The sequence below is a fragment of the Equus przewalskii genome, chromosome 1, assembly GCF_037783145.1.
Source record: "Equus przewalskii isolate Varuska chromosome 1, EquPr2, whole genome shotgun sequence".
NCBI lineage: Eukaryota > Metazoa > Chordata > Mammalia > Perissodactyla > Equidae > Equus > Equus przewalskii.
In genome coordinates this window covers 70,176,172-70,194,786 of record NC_091831.1, presented here as the reverse complement: position 1 = coordinate 70,194,786, position 18,615 = coordinate 70,176,172, and positions in this window count along the sequence as shown.

Genomic DNA, 18,615 nt, shown 5'->3' with positions numbered 1-18,615 from the left:
CCCACCCCACTGCTCAGAAACAGATTGGGGAGGTTAAACAAATTGATCATTAAAAGATATTTTTGTTTGGGGATAATTTATCAAATAAGGAATGTTTAAATTAGAGTTGTTGTTTTTTTTTTAAACAGTGCAAATCAAGCATGCTGACTGGGAGTTCAGACCTCACCCAGGCAGCCTCACTGGCTTCCAGCTTCCAGCAACCTTTCTCTTCTTAGGTTGCCAGAATGAAGCTTCTATGTTTGCAGCCAGACTTATTGACCATTATTGCTTCCTTTGTCTCTGTATAGTGCCCAAGTTTTGCCTCAGAGTCCTAGGCTGTACCACCAAGAGGTGCTATAGTTAGTTTAAGAAATCTGCAATCCAACCTTCTATCTATCCATCCACCCTTCCACCACCCATCCATCTGTCTATCCATTCCTCTATCTATTCACCCACCACCCATCCATCCATCCTTCTATCCACCCACACATCTATTCATTCAACCATCCATCTATCCATCCATCCACCCACCCATCCACCTGACTCTCCTCTTCAATACTCCGCATCAATCCTCTCCAAGTGCTCTAGTCCTGAGACTCCTTTTCCACCATGAACAGAAAGGGGTGCTTCCTGCTTCCTGGACCACAGGGGAAGAAGAATCAAGCATCAAGGGTCCAAAACGCAGAGATCTCAAAACAAGCCCTCACCTTGAAACAGATCAAAACCTTCATTTCCTTCTCGCTGAAAGAATGGCCTCTCTGAAAGGCAGGGAGGGCTTGCTGGGGAATGCCCACCCAGGCAGGAGCTAAGGAGAGAAATGTCTGAGCACTCTTCATCCTCCACTGCCCGTCCCATGATTTTCTTCCATAAATTCCAAAAAGAAAAAGGAGGAAAAAAATAGCAAAGAAACAAACCTTTATTTCTGTGTTTACTCCTCTGCATTTAATGAGCAGTTGTTAACATGACTGAAACCGTCTGATGATTTTTGCCAAATGGAAAAATCTCCCTACAGGGGCAATAAAACAAATATTCAGGATAGAGAGAGGTGGTCATAAAAGGCATTACCCGGTTGTAAACAGAGGCGGGTGGTGGTGATGTATTACTCCTGCCTCAGCAGCTTTCAACAAAGTTCTGACATTCCAGGAGGAGCTCTGACCTGAGGCAATATTTACTTCTGCGGCTTCTTCAGCAGGTCAGTGTGAGTATAATTCTGTCTACCAGTTGACTGGAGTTGAGGTTTTGAGCAGGAAGCCCAAACCCCGAGCGCTCATAACTCAGGAGGAGTCAGGCACCCCTGCCCAGTGTGTGCCAAGAAAAGCATATTGTACTGTCCTGGCCGGATGGGGCGAGGTGCTCTTCACACTTAGGCCATTATCAACTGAGATGGATGGCCTTGGTTTGTACCTGGTCCAACAGTGCCACTGGTTGTGCAGTTGTCAGCTGTATTTTGTCCCAGAGCTCTCAGAAGTCTCATCCTTTTTTGATATACCACGCGCAATGATGGTAGTCTTAGCTATACGACAGTCTCATGCAGCCTCCGTAGAAAGAGCCCATTAAACCCGGCAAAGATCTTGAAGTCTGAAGGGAATCAAAGCTTAAACTTACAAGGACAGGCATCTTTCCCCAGGGACCAAGCGCCCAGCTGCCTCTTCAGGTGGCTGCAGTTACAGGTCCTGTGTGCTGTGACAACTGCAGTGTGGCGGAATGTCAGATAGATCCCGATGATTCCGTAGACAGGTCACACTGCCAGTTCATCTGAGCTCCCCAGCAGCATTGCAGGGCAAGTGTGGTTATCCCACTCTTCCGATGCAGATGCCTGGGCTCAGAAGTGAATGAAGGACTTCCCAGCACCACATGAACTGGCAGCACAGTCTAGGCTCTGACCAGGGCTCATGATACGGCCTGTGTGTTTCCCTCATGCCCCTGGTGTGGATGTGGAAGTGCCTGTGGTGGCTTTGGATGCAGAAGTACAGACTCCCTCCTGATCCCTGGGCCCACTGCGGGTACATTTCTGGTGTGTGGTAGAAGTCTGAGACACACTGCTAGGCTTTGCCGAGAGGCAAGGGGAGGCAGTTTAATGAACCTACAGAACAGCTGACTCTGAAGACCAGAATGAGGCCTGGGTCCCTTTGGTCTATGTCTGCAGCCTGCCATGGGGCCTGCAGAGCCATGGAGGACCGGGCCTGCTGGGAGCTGCAGTGTGAGCCAGGGGCTGGGTCCCCTTGGGAGCCATGGCACTAGCTCCCACTGTTCCGTGCCCACCAGCACCTTCCTGGGGGGTTCCAGGCATGGCTCTCTGGGCCCCTGAAGAGGGGCTCACTTGACCGTGCCCTAGCAAACCCGAAATCCTCGTGACTAAGGTCATGCTCAGACACTGGATTCGTAGACTAGGATGATTCAAAACGGGCTGCAGATGGTTAGAGGAGCTGGAAGAGGGGACTGAATCTGCTCTTCCCTTTAGGCAGAGCCAGAAGCTCTGAGAATGACACTGCTGTCCTGTATAAGTGCAAGGAATAACAGCATTTATTATTATTATTTATTTCTTCCCAGTTAATAGCTCTTGTTGGTTCACACAGCAGCTCTCATGTGCGTTTCTCTCTCCCACTGAACTGCAGTAAGGCATGGTCCCATCCTCATTCCCCGTGAGGAATCCAGGACTCAAACACTTGAGGGAGGTCACTAAGGTAGCGGGTGGAGATGCAGGTCCGGGGGCTTGTCACCCCCTTGGCTGCACGATCTCCAACACTGGTGCAGACACGGAGAGGGCTGGGAGCAAGAAGGAGCAAGTCATTCAAGGGCGAAGGTGAGTCTCCTGGCTCCTCCGGTAGATTTGGCCTTAGCAAGACATTGGAAAAACAGTTCACTCCAACAGTTACTGCCTGACTCCTGCAAGCTCCCCACCTCAGTCTCAACACAGGGGGCTTTTCAGGCAGGGGTCTGCACAGAGTTGGTCCCAAATCAGCCTTGATGTCAAGGAAAACAGGTTTCGCGTCCCCCACTGCTCACCTCTCCCCCCTCACTGCTTTCAGTTTGATCCCTTAACAGGTTCTTAAATGGGAGCTTGTTTTCTGTAAGCTCCAAGCCCTGGAATTTGGGCAATCCTGGTTTCAGTGAGAACCAGCCTGCCTGCAGGCCTAGGAACCATGGGAGATGAGAGTGAAGATAAATTGGTCACTTTACCCAGAGCCAGTTCTCCATTAGCACTGAGGAAGAGGAAGGGGGAGGTCGAAGGAGACAGGAGCAAGGGCAGGGCACTAGAGCTGCACTTAGGTCCAGAGAGGGAATTCATTTTCCAGGAGCAGCATTTCCATAGCAGGAAGATGGCACTTGTTTGTGTCCTTGTCAGTCAGCCACCCTGGAGTAAGCTTCCGATTCCAGGACCCCAAGGAGATGGAGAGGGCAGGGCCAGGCTCGGGATGGGTGGCCACCTGTTCCTCCCCCATCCCTGAACAAGTGCAGACATCTCCCTCCCAGGCCCCAGAAGTGAGACCCTCCTCTTCCTTTCCACTACTCAGCCAGTCCAGGTATGTGCCTGTCCTTGCCCCAGAGTATATCTTGGCCAGGACGTCACCTAGCTGTGAACAGCTGGATCGATTCTGAGCATAATAAGGGACCAAGAAAAAAAAAAAAGAACTTGTTTATTCAGGCAGAAATACTTGATGTGTGCAAAATTTGACCTTTGTCTCCCTAGGTTGCCAGATAGTAGATGTGTTTAGTTTGAAGAAAAGAAAAAGGAAGAAACTGGACTGGACAGAGATCTGCCTGTGAGGCTTCACAGTGTCCACTCTCCACTTCCGGCTCAGAGAGACAGTCTGTTCCCAGCAAGGAGGGATGCCAGTGGGTGGCAGTACCCAGTGCACCCAGGAAAGAGCCTTAACCTCCCCATTCTGGCCTCCTCTACCTCTCCAGCTTAGCCTGGGACTGCAGTGTCCACTGCAAGACTGAGTAAACTGCTCAGCAGTTCCTAGGTTCAGCTCTGATCACAGATGAGGAGGGAAGAGATGCACTCAGAATTGCAGCCAGACTCTCCACCCAACACCAGGCACCCTGGACAGAACCCAGTTGGCCTGTGGGGCTGCAGGTTTGGGATGCTTTGGAGGCCAACGTGGATGTGAGCCCCACGCTGGCCCCACGCTTACTGCCTCTGGTAGGTCAGCTCAGGGAGGGTGGGGTAATGGTGAGAAAGGCCAGCCAGCGGCCATGGAAAGCTTTGTACTCCTGCCCAGTAAGCCCCCTCCCCCCTGGGGGCTATTTGGGGAAAGGATCTGGGGAAGCTCCTCCATTGCTCTGTGTAGGCACTCAACATCCTCCCTGCCTCCTCCTTCCACACCCTGTGGATTTTCTTTCCCTGGGTGACCTTACAAAGCAAGTCATCTCAGTGATGCCACATCTCCAATCCCAGCAGTCACACCTGCCCACTGAGACTTCTCCTCCTGGCACCCGGTGCCATCCCCAGGGTGTTCCTTGCCTCTACTCTGCACTGCTCTGGTAAGGGCTCACTCTGTCCCTGGCATTCTCCTGGGCTCTTCCTCATTCCCTTTCAGGGGTGACTGGAAGTCCTGGCGGGAGCTGGCCCCCAAAGATATGGCTTTCATGCAGAGTGGACAACCCAAACTCCCCAAAAGCTCTTCTACTTCCTAGTAAGAAGTCCTTAGAGCCCCAGCAACAGTGGCAGAAGGGACTTGACATGACACTCAGTGCCTACATGTTGTTGCACAGCCATCTGTCCCAGATGAGGAGACTGAGGCTCAAGGAGTTTGTCACCAGTAAATGGAAAAGATGGGATTTGAACTCACACTGAACCACAAATCCTGGGCTCTCCCTTCCCTTCATGCTGCACAAACCTTCTCAGGGCTGGTGGAGCAGGCGTCTCAGGGTGATGGGCCTGGGGTCTGGAGTTATAACAAGAATACGCGTGTGTCCAGGAGAGGAGGAGGAGAGGGGTGGAGGGCGAGGAGAGAGGCAAATGGCAGGGCCAGTTTGAAAGGTTGGATGAAGTGGGGTGTATCTGAGCTGGATGTTGAAGGCTGAAAAGATCTAAACAGTGGAAATGCAGTGGGTGGAAGGAGAAATGAGGGTGAGGACGCTGGAGGCGTGTTGGGGTCAGGAAGGAGTGTGATTTGTGGAGTAGCAGATGCATGAGGGGAAATCACGGGGCTGAACAGGGAGGCAGGTTGTGACCAGGTCACAGAGATCTGGGGTGTCCGACCAAGGGGTAGGGAAGTGTTCTTCAGTCCTCGGTGTCCCCAACCCCCCAGGCTGTGGGCACAAATGGGTTTGCATTTGCAGGAAACAGTAACTCTCCTCTCTTTCTCTGGAGCCCCCTTCATGTTGGCCCTGCCCTGGAGGGCCCAGGGAGTGCCCAGGGGCATCCAGCTCCACCCGCTTGCTCTTTCATGTTTGGTCCACATGGCTCGTTGAGGACACGCTGACACTGGTCATGCTGCTCGGACTGACCCTAAAGCTGCCTTCAGTGCTCCACGCCTCTCAAGCTGTCCATTCTCTAGCTGGCAAGGTAGAAAGTGTGGAGCGGGCCCTTCCTCTCGCCTGTGCCACACTCTGCCACCCGGACGACATGCCCCGCAAAGCTTCCATCTGCCTGCAGCACCACTTTCAGCCATCTAGACCCACACAGAAGGGCCTGGCCAGGAACTAGAATTCCTTCCACAGCCCTCCTGTCCCTCGACCTACAGTTTCATGCCGCTTCACTCTTCTCTGCAGACATCCTCTCAGGCAGCTGACTCCACCCAGTCAAGCATGGCAGGACATGTCCAAGATGACATGAACCCCCACAGTTGGCCACAGCTGGGGATGCTGCTGAGTTCTGTAGGCAAGAAGGAGCCCCTGAGACTGTTTGAGCCCAGGACAACTGGGATCAGAGACTATGTCTTTTTTTCTTTTGTTGGTGAGGAAGCTTGTCGCTGAGGTAACATCTGTGCTAATCTTCCTCTATTTTGCATGTGTGACGCCACCACAGCATGGCTGGATGAGCAACATGTATGTTGGCACCCAGGATCTGAATCCGCAAACCCCAGGCCACCAAAGGCACGCAAACTTGACCACTATGCAACAGGGCCAGCCCCCAGCCTGTCTTTTATCTGTGTGTTTTGTTAATATGTAGATGGTTTATTCAGGAGTGCTCCCATGGTTGACACCTGTGGATGGGGAGGGAAGGAAGTGGGCAGAAGTGGGCAGAGGGAGAAGTTGGACTGTGACGCAGACTTCAAAAGGTCCCAGTCAATCCCATGGGACTCTGAGGCAGCAGGGCCCTCATGCTTCCACCTCAAATGGTTGCTTATTCTGTTGCCCTTGGAAGAGGCGTGACCCTGGGCAAGGCTCCTCCCCAGCAGAGGACAGCTTCTGACGGTGTGGCTGCCAGGTGGCCACCAGCAAGTGGCACCCCCAGCACTTGGGAGAAACAAGTCCTTTAGCCTCGAAGGAGGACCTGGTGGCCCATCCCAGAGTCTACCACTGTCTACCCCTTGCCTTGCCAAGTCTCATCTCAGGAAGAATTTTGTGTTAGGAGAGGAACCTGGCCAGTTAAGGTGCTGCATGTGGACCAGAAGAGGAATCCACGCACCCAGGAGGCTCCTGGGTGTGAGTGGCCAGCTTGCACCAGCTGAGTGGACCGGGCCTCTGTGAAATTTCAGGGTGCCAAGGGGAGTTTCATGGGACACCTTTCAGAATAGTGATCTGGCCTAGTTTAAGATGAAATGTGATTTTAAGAAACTTTTATAATGGAAACAGCAGGGATATAAAACTTCCACCACCTTGTTAGAGTAGAATGTCTCCAAACCTGGTGCAAGGGCTTTTGCATTAGCCCATTTTTACAGTTACAAATGACGAAAACCCAACTGAATTAGCTCAGGCCAAGGCGGGGGCATTTACTTACTAATTCTAGTAAATAGACCGAGGAAGGGAAGGGTCTGTGTCTCAGGGAAGACTAGCTCTCCCTCTCTCTCCCTCCCTCTCCCCTTCCTCGTATTTGAAGTGAGGGAGAGCAGTTGCTCCACAGAAGGGGACTATGGTCCCCCTTCCATATTTTGCCCCTGGGTTTGGTCTTTAGGAACATGGGGGCCTCAGTGAGGTCCCTGAGCAGGGAGGGGGAGGAGCAGCGTGGAGTAGCCCAGCCCCAGCCGCCCACTGGGGTCCAGGCCCCGGGGGTCTTGGTGACAGCGGTTCACCAGGGCTACTGCAGATCTGGGTTATGTGGCTGCTGTCCTGATCCCACTGGAGAGTCCTTGCATTTTAACTCCCCTCCCCCTCCTTTCCCACCCCAGCTGCTGGGATGTAGATGAGGCCCAGGCCCAGAGAGGGGGCTAGAAAGAGCAGGAGCAGAGAGCTGGCAAGGTTCAGAGTCTGACCTAGGCTCGAGCAGCTGGCTTTTTCCTCCCTATTTCTTTCTGTTGGATTTTTTCAAAACCTAGTGGGATGTTCAGGATGCCTGGTCAGAGAAACAATGCCCTTCCTCTGTCATATGGCCTAGCGAGGCCCAGCATGGGCGAAGAGTGGCACGGGGGGCTCAAGTGGCTGCTTTGTGGGTTTTGGAACTCCAGGTCCACGCAGGTCCCTTAATGCCCAGCTCACAGTAGACAGTGCCAGACAAGGAAGGCATGGATGACACTAGCCACCAGGTGACCCAAGAGCCATTGCTGAGCATCACCAGCATTCCTACAGACCGGTCAGCAAGTGTGTGGATTGACCATTCTCTTCTGATTAGCAGTGTAATTTAATATTGATGGGATACTTTCTGTGCATGAAACACAGAGGGGAAAGAAGCAGGGTGTTGAACTGAGGTTTATGGAGCATCTACTATGTGTTGGCACACTCCTGGGAAATAGACATGTGTTGTAATTGACACACAAACTCCACCAAACAGGCAATTTTATTGCTATTTGTCAACCTAAGAAAGAAATGGGCTTAGGAGACATTAGTAACTTGTCCAGCCCTAGAGCTGGTGAGTGGCCAGGATTAAAATCTGGGCTGTCTGGTTGAAGCCTGTCTCTATCAGGCAGCAGCTCCTCCTCTGTGTTGCAGGGAAAGTCACGCAACAGTGCTGAGCCTCTGTGCTGGAGTCCTCACTTACAAACAGTGCTAACCAAGCATCTTGCTGCAAGGAATAAGTATGTGTGAAAGTGCTTCGTAAACTGTGAAGTGGTGTGCACTTTGCACCTTGAGGTGTCATGATTCTTACCATCTCAGCTGGCCACTACCCAGCTCCAATAAGGTTACAAGGGCAAGTCTATTTGCTTTTCTACCTATTTGTAAAGGCTTTCAGGCATGACAGGATACTGTGGACTGCTGACTCCTCATCCCACTGATGTAGCACCTATTTTTATCCCCAGGAAGGCAGTTTTGCAGAGGAGGCCCTGAATGCCAAGCTCAGAGCATGCGCTAAACCTTGAGATCACTAGGGTACAGCCTCTGCTTCCCTGGTCTTGGTACCCCAATGCCCAGTGGAAACAAAGCTCAGAGGACCCTTCTGTAAGGCCACTCCAGGAAATGTTTGTTAGATGGACTGAGGGATGGATGTGGGAAGAGAGGTCAGGTGACCTATCCAAAGTCAGTAAGCCCGGGAACAGGGTATAACTCAGGTCTCCTGAAGTCCAGTGCAGCCAGAGTTGACCAGGAAAGCAGTTAAAATAGAGGGAGCTGATCCCCAAACCCCATGGCCTTTTAAAATTCATCTTAGTGGATCCAGCCTCAGGTCCAGAAACTCAGGAAGGACCTGAGTTTGTTGTTACAAAGACCTCAGAAATCCCGCCCCCTCTCCTAATCTGCAAACACCAAGAGCTCAGAGACCTTACAGGTGTCAGACACTTCTCCACCCTGACGGGGCCGGGGAATCGCAAGCTGATTTACTCCTCTTTCAAGGGAGGCAGAACCCACATGCACTTCAAGGTAGATATTTCTGTTTGTTTCCTCCCCAGGAAAAGCACAACTAAAGGCGCCTACACATTCCACACCCTCTTTTCAAGGCTCATTAATAAGGAGCCTGGGGCCAAATCATAAATATGGCAAACACTGTAACCACTAAGACCAGCAGAGTGAAGGCTGCATTAAGGGGGAATTTCAGCGAAATGCTGCATGGTTCCTAAATTCATACCAGATGAGTTCCAGAAGATTAAAGTTATTACAATAAAACCCCAGGGAATCAATCATGCTTTGCCATATAAACTTCTTGGTTTACCTCGTCATTCACACAAATCACTTCCCCCAGGGCCTCGAGGAGGCTGTGGAAGCCATGGAGTTAAATGTGGCAAAATGCAGAAGGACAAGGACGAGAAGGGCAATGTCACAGTTTCCATGGGTTCAGATGACCCTGGGGCGTTCCTGAGCTGGATGCACCCAAGCTGGGCTGGACTTCAGGTTGGAGAGCCCCTATAGCCGGACAGCTTGGCTGGACAGGTGGCTAGCATCTGGCATGTGGCTTATTTTGTGACCTGTCACAGTGGAGGGGTGGCAGCCCAGGACAGGGGTGTGTGCTCCCTAACCTCCCAGCCTGCCTGAAGCACACCCCTGGGTGTGGTCATTGTCCAGACCTTGATAAGAGAGGCTTAAAGCTGCTGAGAGGCTTAGCAAGTTGTGAAACATGGCACGATTCTCTTCGTCCTTTGAAGCTACTTTGATGTTTTCACTTTTTATACGTTTTTTTTCTCAAAGCACCTCTAAGCCACCTAAGATAAATCTCCTGTGTGCTCAGGAACTATGAGCCCCCTGGCTCTCTGCTCCAGGTTCCTGTCTCCCCAGTGACCCTGTTCCTGTTTGGAGGAGAGTTCTCTCTACCAGGGGCCGCTGTGGTCACTTTGTTCTCCTGCACCTCTGTCCTAGAGTGGTAGCCCAGACCTCATTCCCCATCACACCTGTGAGGCCAGGAATCAGCTGTCACCTCTACTTTCCAGCAGAGTCCCAGAAGCATCATAGAGGAGTTAACCCTCTCTGACCCAGACCTGCCTAGTGTCTCTGCCTGGGCACCTGCATCTTGCTCCCAGGCCCGTCCTCTACAAACATCCCTAGCCGGGCCACACTTTGGTGTAAGCCCCGAAGGCCTTCGGTCCTAGCACTCTGTCCAAGTCCTCACTCCTGCTTCATGATATTGACTGGGACTTTCCATTCCCTTCAGCTAAGACTCGGCTCTCAGCCTCAGAAACGTGGTTGGACCCAATGACCAAGCAAGATACTTACTAAGTTGGCTAACATTGATGCATTGCCCTGTTTCTTATTTATTCATTCTTATTTAAGCTAATATTTAATTTAGGATTTATGCATCAATATTTGTGTGAAGTGTCTGTAGTTTTCTTTTCTTGTGCTCTTTTAGGTTTTGATGTCAGAATTGTATTAGCTTTCTAAAAAATAATGGAGAGAATTTTTTCCTTATTTCTGTGCTCTGGATCAGTTTAAATTCAGTGTTTGAAAAAGCTTTTCCAGAAAAAAGTTTGGACCAGGTGCTTTACTGGGTGTAGTTCTTTGACAACTCTTTTGGTTTGTTCTTTAGGCTTTTTTATCTCTTCTTGAGACCATTTTGATCGTTTATATTTTCCTAGGAAAAAGGAGATGTTATTTAGGTTTTCAGAGTCATTCATATGTTTGTGTAATTCTGATCCTACTTCATTTTTATACCCAGGTTTGGATGTCTGTGCTTTCTCTTACTCTATTTCTTTCCGTTTTTCCCCGCTCCCTCTCTTCCTTCTTTCCTTCCTTTTTCTTTTTCTTTTATTAGTTCATTTTTTGTTTTTCTTGACTGGGCTAATTAATATTATATTCTATTTTATTCTAGTCCAGTCTCCTCCCTCCCCAAAGAACCACCTTTTACATCATGATGAATTGATGCTATTTTTCTGTTTGAACCTTTTAATTTGCTTATGACTCTATGTTTAATATCCTTTTAGCAACTTTTATTTTTAAAAATTTATTGAGAGGCCAGCCCTGTGGCTGAGTGGTTAAAGTTCTGTGTACTCTGCTTCGGTGGCCCGGGTCTGTGGGTTTGGATGCCAGGCGTGGACTTACTCCACTCATCGGCCATGCTGTGGCGGAGTCCCACATACACGGTAGGGGAGGACTGGCACAGATGTTAGCTCGGGGCAAATCTTCCTCACAAAAAATAAACAAATTATTGAATATGATTCTTAAATCATTTGTTTTTATTTTTTCATATTTATTACTAAAAATATTAATGCTTATAAATTTTTCTATTATCACAGCTGTAATAGTATCACGAAGATTTTGATAAGGGGTGTTGTTTTAAGGGAGTTCCCTGAGGTATCTTGAGTTTTTCTTTGACCAAAGTATTGTTTAAAATTCCAAAATCGTTCCTTGCTAAATAATAATTGGCAATGACTAACCTTTTGTTATGTATTTCTAGTTTGACTCTATTGATGTTATAGAAGGTAGTTTCTGCTAGTTTTCATTTTTTTCTCTAATTTGACATTTTCCTCGTGAAATAATACGGAAAAAGAGAATAGATAAAGATGTAAACTGTTTGCAAGACATGGAGACACACTCATCTATAAATAAACACGTGTTTATATAAACGTAGATATGTACTATGTCTATGATTAATCTAATTAATTATATTATTTCGATTCTCTGTATTTTACTCATCCTTAATTTCTTGACATACAGGACAGAGCCAGAGAGCTACATTTAAATCTTCTAAGGATTTTGTGTTTTGCCAAATTTATTCTTTTATTTGTTCTAGCTTTCGTTTTATGTATTAATGCTATGCTGTTTAATAAAAAAAGTCCTCGATAGCTCTCTCTTTATTGTTTACTAATACTTGAACAAAAATCTTATAAAATATTTTATATTTTTATGTTGAATGTTTATGTTGAGTACAATATTTTTATATTGAATACAATTCAACATTATCAAAATGTAATCCACTTTTTTTGGCTCTAAATGTAACTATGTATGATATTAACACCCAGATTTCTATGCATGTACATTGAACTATAACTTTTTTGCTCTACTTTTGACTTTCAACCTTCCTAAATTCCTTTATTTGAATTGTATATTTTTTTAGAATGCGTGTCGTTTGGTTTTATATTATTTTGGTCTCGTCCTGAGTGAGGACCTTTCTTTTGTGAGTTAGGTTATATATTTGTATTTATTGCATAAGGCGTGTGCTGTAAGTCATCACTTTGGTGTTCTGTTTTAATGCTTCCTTGGTTTTTCAATTTTTTTTCTATCTTTTGAACAATGGTCTGTGTTCTTCCACCTCAAAAACCATTGCCAGGAATTTGGAAAGGATATAGTTGATTGTTAGTTTTATTTTATAACTTGAAATAAATAACATACAGGCATTACCGTGTTATAAGATTTGAAATGCTGGTGGGAAGTCAGATGAGAAAACTGCCTTTTGGCCCAAGAACTTTCTGTGATTTGACTTCTGTGATTTTTTCTCTATAGAGTCACCTATGATCTATTGTTATAAAGTCAGATGTCTCCTGACCTCACCCCTCCTGTTGGTGAAACCTGATCACAGAAAATAAAGACCTATTTAGCAGCAAGTTTCTCTTTAGTCCCTTTTCCCAAGCTGATGGGTATTGAGTGGGAGAAGCTAACATGGGGTTTACTCTCCAGTCTCAATGGAGCACCAGCCGCTGGTGGCTCCATGCTGGACAGCACTGGGGACATTCAGAATGCTTCTCCCTCAGCCAGACACCACACTGGTTTTGTGATCACCTCTGTCCCTGTGCTCAGTCCCAACTGTGGTGTACCTCAGGGCTAGTCTGCAGAGACAGTGGAATGAGATGAGACATTCCTAGTTCTGTGTAGATGATTATTTTTCCTTTTTTCTAAATGGAGTTCTTTTGGCTCATTTGCAAAATTACTGGGCAGGAGGATTGGCCACATTTACTTGAAATGCTATCTTTAATTACCTCTAAATCTGTCTGTCTTCTTCTCTGCGATGCGACTCTTTGAAGCAGGAGGAGTGTCTTGTTCATGTCTGGGCTCTAGCATCTAGGCTAGTGCTGGGCAGGGAGGAAGGCTCTGGGCATATTGGCGGAGCCCATACGTCAGCTGACTGCAGGATGGACTAGCCAATGGAAGCCTCTGGTCAGCAACACAGACAACTGATGGTCAGGTTCTGGATTCCTGTCATGGCTTCTGCCAGCCAGATAATATGTACTTTCTTCGTTATAAATACCCAATTTGGATACTCTGGTCCTTTGTCTAACTCTCATCTTTATTGAAGCTAATAGTACTGTTTTGAGATAAGAACCTGGAGGACGTTATGCTAGGTGAAATAAGCCAGACATAGAAAGAAAAATACCACATGGCCTCACTTTTATGTGGAATCTTTCAAAAAAAGTAGAATTTACAGAAGTAAAGAGTGAAATGGTGGTTGTCGGGGCCTAGGGAGGTGGTGGAACAGGGAGATGTTGGTTGAAGGGTACAAGTTCCAATTATGTATGATGAACAAGTTCTAGAGATGTAAGGTGCAGTATGGTGACTATAGTTAAAAATAGATCTTCAGGTGTTTTTACTGCACACACAAACAATGGTAACTAATGAAGAAGTTGGGTATGTTAATTAGTTTAACTGTCTCTTTTCACTACGTGTATGTATATCAAAACATCAGGTTGTACATCTCAAATATACACAGTTTTTATTAAAAAATAAGTAAAAAATTAAAAATACCTCACCATGAAAATGAAACCTTTACTTTAAAAGAGGAAATATTTACTTCTTTAAAACAGGCATTTAAAAACATTTAGGGTGTATTTTCTTGTGATCGTGATTTTATTAGAAAAAGTCCAGAAATTCCTTGGGGAAAAGAATTAATGGCCAATGTTCATAAGGGAAAGTTTAACTTTCATTGAAGAAGAACCGTTTTCAAGTTTGTAGGATGCCATCCTCGAGAGCCTCGACTGTCTGGGGAAGTGTTTCCATGGGAAAATTGACAGTGGCACAGTTGTATCCTATTATTTTCGGTTTGGTATTTCATGACAAATTTCCTTCTTTTGGTGAAGTTATTTAAATTTCAAGATGGCTTGTATGGTGACCAGAGTTCCAAATTCTCATTATAAGGAAATCAATGCTTTGGCTACATGTAGATGGCCCCTCCTTTTGCTGGAATTTAATCTTCTGAAAATTTCCAAAAGAAATTGCTGTTCTAACTTTGAAAGACTACTTCTTGATTCTATTTCAATAACCCTGACAAATGCTAATGTGGAAATCATTTTCTTTTTACTTCTCTTCTCTCTCTCTTTTTGTAGTCATGAATGCTCAATGGATTAATGAATTTAAAGGATTTAACATTGCGTCAGTAAGAAGACAATTTTGTATACGCCTGTTTTCCTATTTGGCAATTTTTCATTGTTTAGGAGCAAAAGATGGATTAAAAAGGTAAAAGCCGCCAACCTAATATACAATATTAGGAATAGTGTAGCTTGTTATTAATACATGTCCCACATCGTGTAGTTTTTTTTCTGGTCAGCAAAGTTTCATCAAATATGCCTGGTACTTTGCTGTAATCACTTGGTCACTATGGACTTGAAGAACTAAATACAGAACTGAAAAATAAAGAAAATTATTCAGAAAAATCATTCTATGAGTGGACAATTTCACTAGCAACAAAAGGAAGTATTGATTTTTGCATTACCTAAGAAAAAAAGGCAGTGTGGACACTAGTGTCAAGCAGCACACTTGCATTTAACCAGGTGGCTCCCCAACTCCTTCCAGCTCAGTCCCCTCCGTGCCTGCTTGCACTCAGCTGAAAGAAGTCTTTGCCTAGTCTCTTTTTCTATTCTCTCTTCTACTGAAGTACATACGTATATATTCTTTAGAAATCTTTTAGTGGTTTCGTTAGGGTTTACAATATGTTTTAAAATAATCCAAGTTCATCCTTAAATAATATTACACCAACTCATATATTATACAAAGATCTTTATTTCCAATTTTTCCTCCTATCTTTTGTGCTATTGTTGTTACATATTTTACTTTTACATACACTAGAAATATGCAAAACATTGTTACTATTATTGCCTTAAATATTCCATTATCTTTTAGAGAAATTAAAATAAGAAAGAATGAATTTTATTTTACCTTCATTTATTCCATTTCTAATCCTCTTCATTTCTTTGTATAGATGCAGTTTTCTAACCAATATCATATCCTTTCTTTCTGAGGAACTTTTTTTTAACATTTCTGTTGGGGGGGCCTGCTAGGGTGAATTATGTCAGTAATTATGTCAATTACATTTTTGTTTGTCTGAGAAAGTATTTATTGTTCTTTCATTTTTGAAGGATATTTTCACTGGCTATAGAATTCTGTGCTGATAGATTTTTTTCCTTCACTATTTTAAAAGTGCCACTCCATTGTAATTGTTTCTGAGAAGAAGTCTGTTGTAATTCTTATCCTTGTTCCTCCAAAGGTAATGTGTCTTTTTTTTCTCTGTCTTCAAGATGTTCTCTTTGTTTTTGGTTTTCAGTGATTTGAATATACGTTTAGGTGTTTTTTGTTTATTTCTTTTGTGTTGTTTTCATGTCTATCCCACTTGGTGTTCCATGAGCTCTTGGATCTGTGGTTTCCCAAGAGCCTGGGAGAATTCTTATCCCTGGATGCTATTCCCTCAAACATGTCTTCTATTCCACTGTCTTTCTCTTGTCCTGGAATCCTAACTATGTGTGTCTTAAAATATTTGATATTGTCCCACAGCTCTTGGATGTACTTTTTCTTTACTTTTTTTTTCTCTTTGTGTTTCAGTTTAGCTCATTTCTATCAAGCTATCTTCAAATTCATTGAATCTTTCCTCAGCTGTGTTGTACCTGTTAATGAGTAGGTTGAAGGCATTCTTCACCTATGTTACTGTGTTTTTCATTTCTAGCATTTCTACTGGATTCTTTCTTAAAATTTCTCTCTCTCTGCTGAAATTACCCATCGGTTCTCGCATGCTGTACTTTGTCCATCAGATCTTTTAACATATTAATCATAGTTATTTTGAATTCTTTGTCTGACAGTTCCAATCTCTGTGTCATATCTGATTCTGGTTCTGATGCTTGCTTTGTCTCCTGCAGTGTGTTTTTCTTGCCTTTTCCTATGCCTCTTATTTTTGTTTTTGCTGTTGAAAGTTGGGCATCTCGTGTAAGACAGTAAACGTTGAGGTCAATAGTTTTTTATACTTGGACATGAGCATGCCTTTCTTTCTGCTGGGCCTTTGTTGTGGGAGTTTGTGTTAATATAGTCAGAAGTTGGGTTGCCTTTGAAGTCTGTTGTTTCTCTGGTTATCCTTACTGCACTAGACTTCAGATTCCTCTGGTTTTGCCTTGTATTTAGGGTGTGGGCTAATTTCCAGAGGGTTTCCTCCACTGTCTGTACCCTACTTGGCTTGGTGTCTAGCTGGTTAGTGTTGAGTCTTCACATTGTGTTGCTCCCCAGAGAGAATCTGTTTGTTGTCATTCTCCCAACTACAATTGACTGTTACTTTTACTCGATATTTGTTAGCATAGTGGTGGGAAAAGGGGAAAAGGATGAACTCTGATGTTCCGGTTAAGCTTCCGTCGCAGGCAGGCACAGTGAGGCTTGGTGTCAGGGAATATGGCCTTAATAAGTGCCTCTTCACCTCCTCCAGCTATAATGTTGGCCTGGCACATTTTCCTGGATTTCTCCAGGCATGCAGACTTACTTTTGCTGTTCCTTTCCTCCAGCTGCAATGGTTTCCACCAGTGCTGTGGGGTGGCAATGTTTGTTGCTCTTGGTCTGAAGATTAAGGCTGTTGTTACCCTACTCTGCTCAGCATCTGAGTGAGACCATCTCAGGATTCTCCTAATCTTCCTTGTGAATGCCTGTTGGGATACATGGAGGAAAAGCCTGCAGGAGGCTGCAAACACCACTATATCTCCATTCACTGCCCATCCCCCACCCCAACCCCTTGCCCAGGGGTTTCACCTTTTCTTGCTAGCCCAGATGTGGCATTTATCAATTCTTTAAAAATTTTTACTTAGATCTTATTACCAGTTTATATGGCACCCATTGATGTCTGCCCTAGGTAAGCAAACACTAAAATCCCTGCATACATCTGTCTCTTTCCAGACTTTGGGTTACGTGGCTGACCTGTGACCTCAGTTGTCTGATGGGTTCAAGAAATGTCATTAATTTGCAATTAGTCTAGCTTTTTTCTTGTTGCAAGGGCAATACCTTTCTCTTTACGTCTCTTGAGCTGGAACCGGGGGTTCTTCCCTCAGATCTAAACACTTAGGAAGCAACTCTCTCTCAGATCTGTGTGCCAGGACTACTGCTTCCCTCATTTTCCTGGAGAGAAGACCTACATGAACTGGCTCACGAGGCCCTGCTCTTGTTTTGAAAAACACATCTGCACATATCCGTGTTTGCCAAAAACCTCAAGCTGTTCAGCCAGTCTCCTGAGCTCTATAGTTTTCCCATTTTGGAAAAAGCTTTGGAAAATAGGAATGAAGATTGAGTTGTGCTTTAACCAGGACTTGTGTATTCTGACATGAGGGGTGTCAACTGGAAGAATCATTATGGATGGAATGGGGCTGAGGCAGAAACTGAGCCAGGCCATCAGGACTATCCAGGTCAGCCCTGGAGGGGCTGTTAGTGCCTTGGTGCTGGAGCAAGGGCTCTTAGCTCCCTGAAGAAGTTGTTGTAACAGTGATTTGAGAGAGGAAATGAAAGCTTCCTCTTTTAAGCCATGTCATAAACTCCCTCAGCAAAGTTGTTTGTAGGAAGTGGTAGAACAAATATTATTTAAGGGAGAGTGTGGGGAGATTAGGACTCTGTCCAGCTAAGGAATTTAATCTCACCTGAAGGAAGTGAATTCATCCACTTGCTGAAGAATGTTAAATAAGTCAGCTATGGCAGGGACCTGAGACTGTTTGCCACATACTCACCCCAAGGGAACGACGGAAAGTACTATTCCCTTAAGACCAGGGGAGAGCAGGAAGGGGGAGTCATAGGAGAACAATTTGGAGCTCATCTTATACACCCCTTGTATCAGTTTGCTAAGGCTGCAGTAACAAAATACCACAGACTAGGCGGCTTGAAGGACAGAAATTTATTGTCTCACAGTTCTGGAGGCTGCAAGTTCAAAATTGAGGTGCCAGCAGGGTTGGTTCCGTCTGAGGACTGTGAGGGAAGGGTCTGCTCTAGGCCCTTTCCTTTTGCTTGACATTGGCCATCTTCTCCTTATGCCTTCACCTTGTCTTCCCTTTGTGCCTGTATCTTTGTCTAAATTTCACCTTTTTTAAGGACACTAGTCATATTGGATTAAGAACCATCCTACTTCAGTTTGACCTCATGTTGACCCAGCTAATTACATCTGCAAAGACCCTGTTTCCAAACAAGGTCACACACCTGGGGGTCTTGGGGATTAGGACTTCCATACGGGAATTTTCAGAAGGCACAATTCAGCCTGTAACTGAAGGGGTGTTGAGACTCAGAAGGAAGAGTGAGGTGGGAGGGGAGCACTCAACAACAGGTATTTATCGAGGGCCAACGAGTTGACATCATCTGGGGCTAGCACCATACCATGATTAAATCTAACTTGATTCCTGTTCTCTGGAGTTCACATTTTAGTGACGAGATGGAGACAATCCACAAAAAACAGAGGCAATTCCAGGGAGGGATAGGTATTTTGAAAAACATAAAAGAGGGTGATGCCGTAGATCTGGA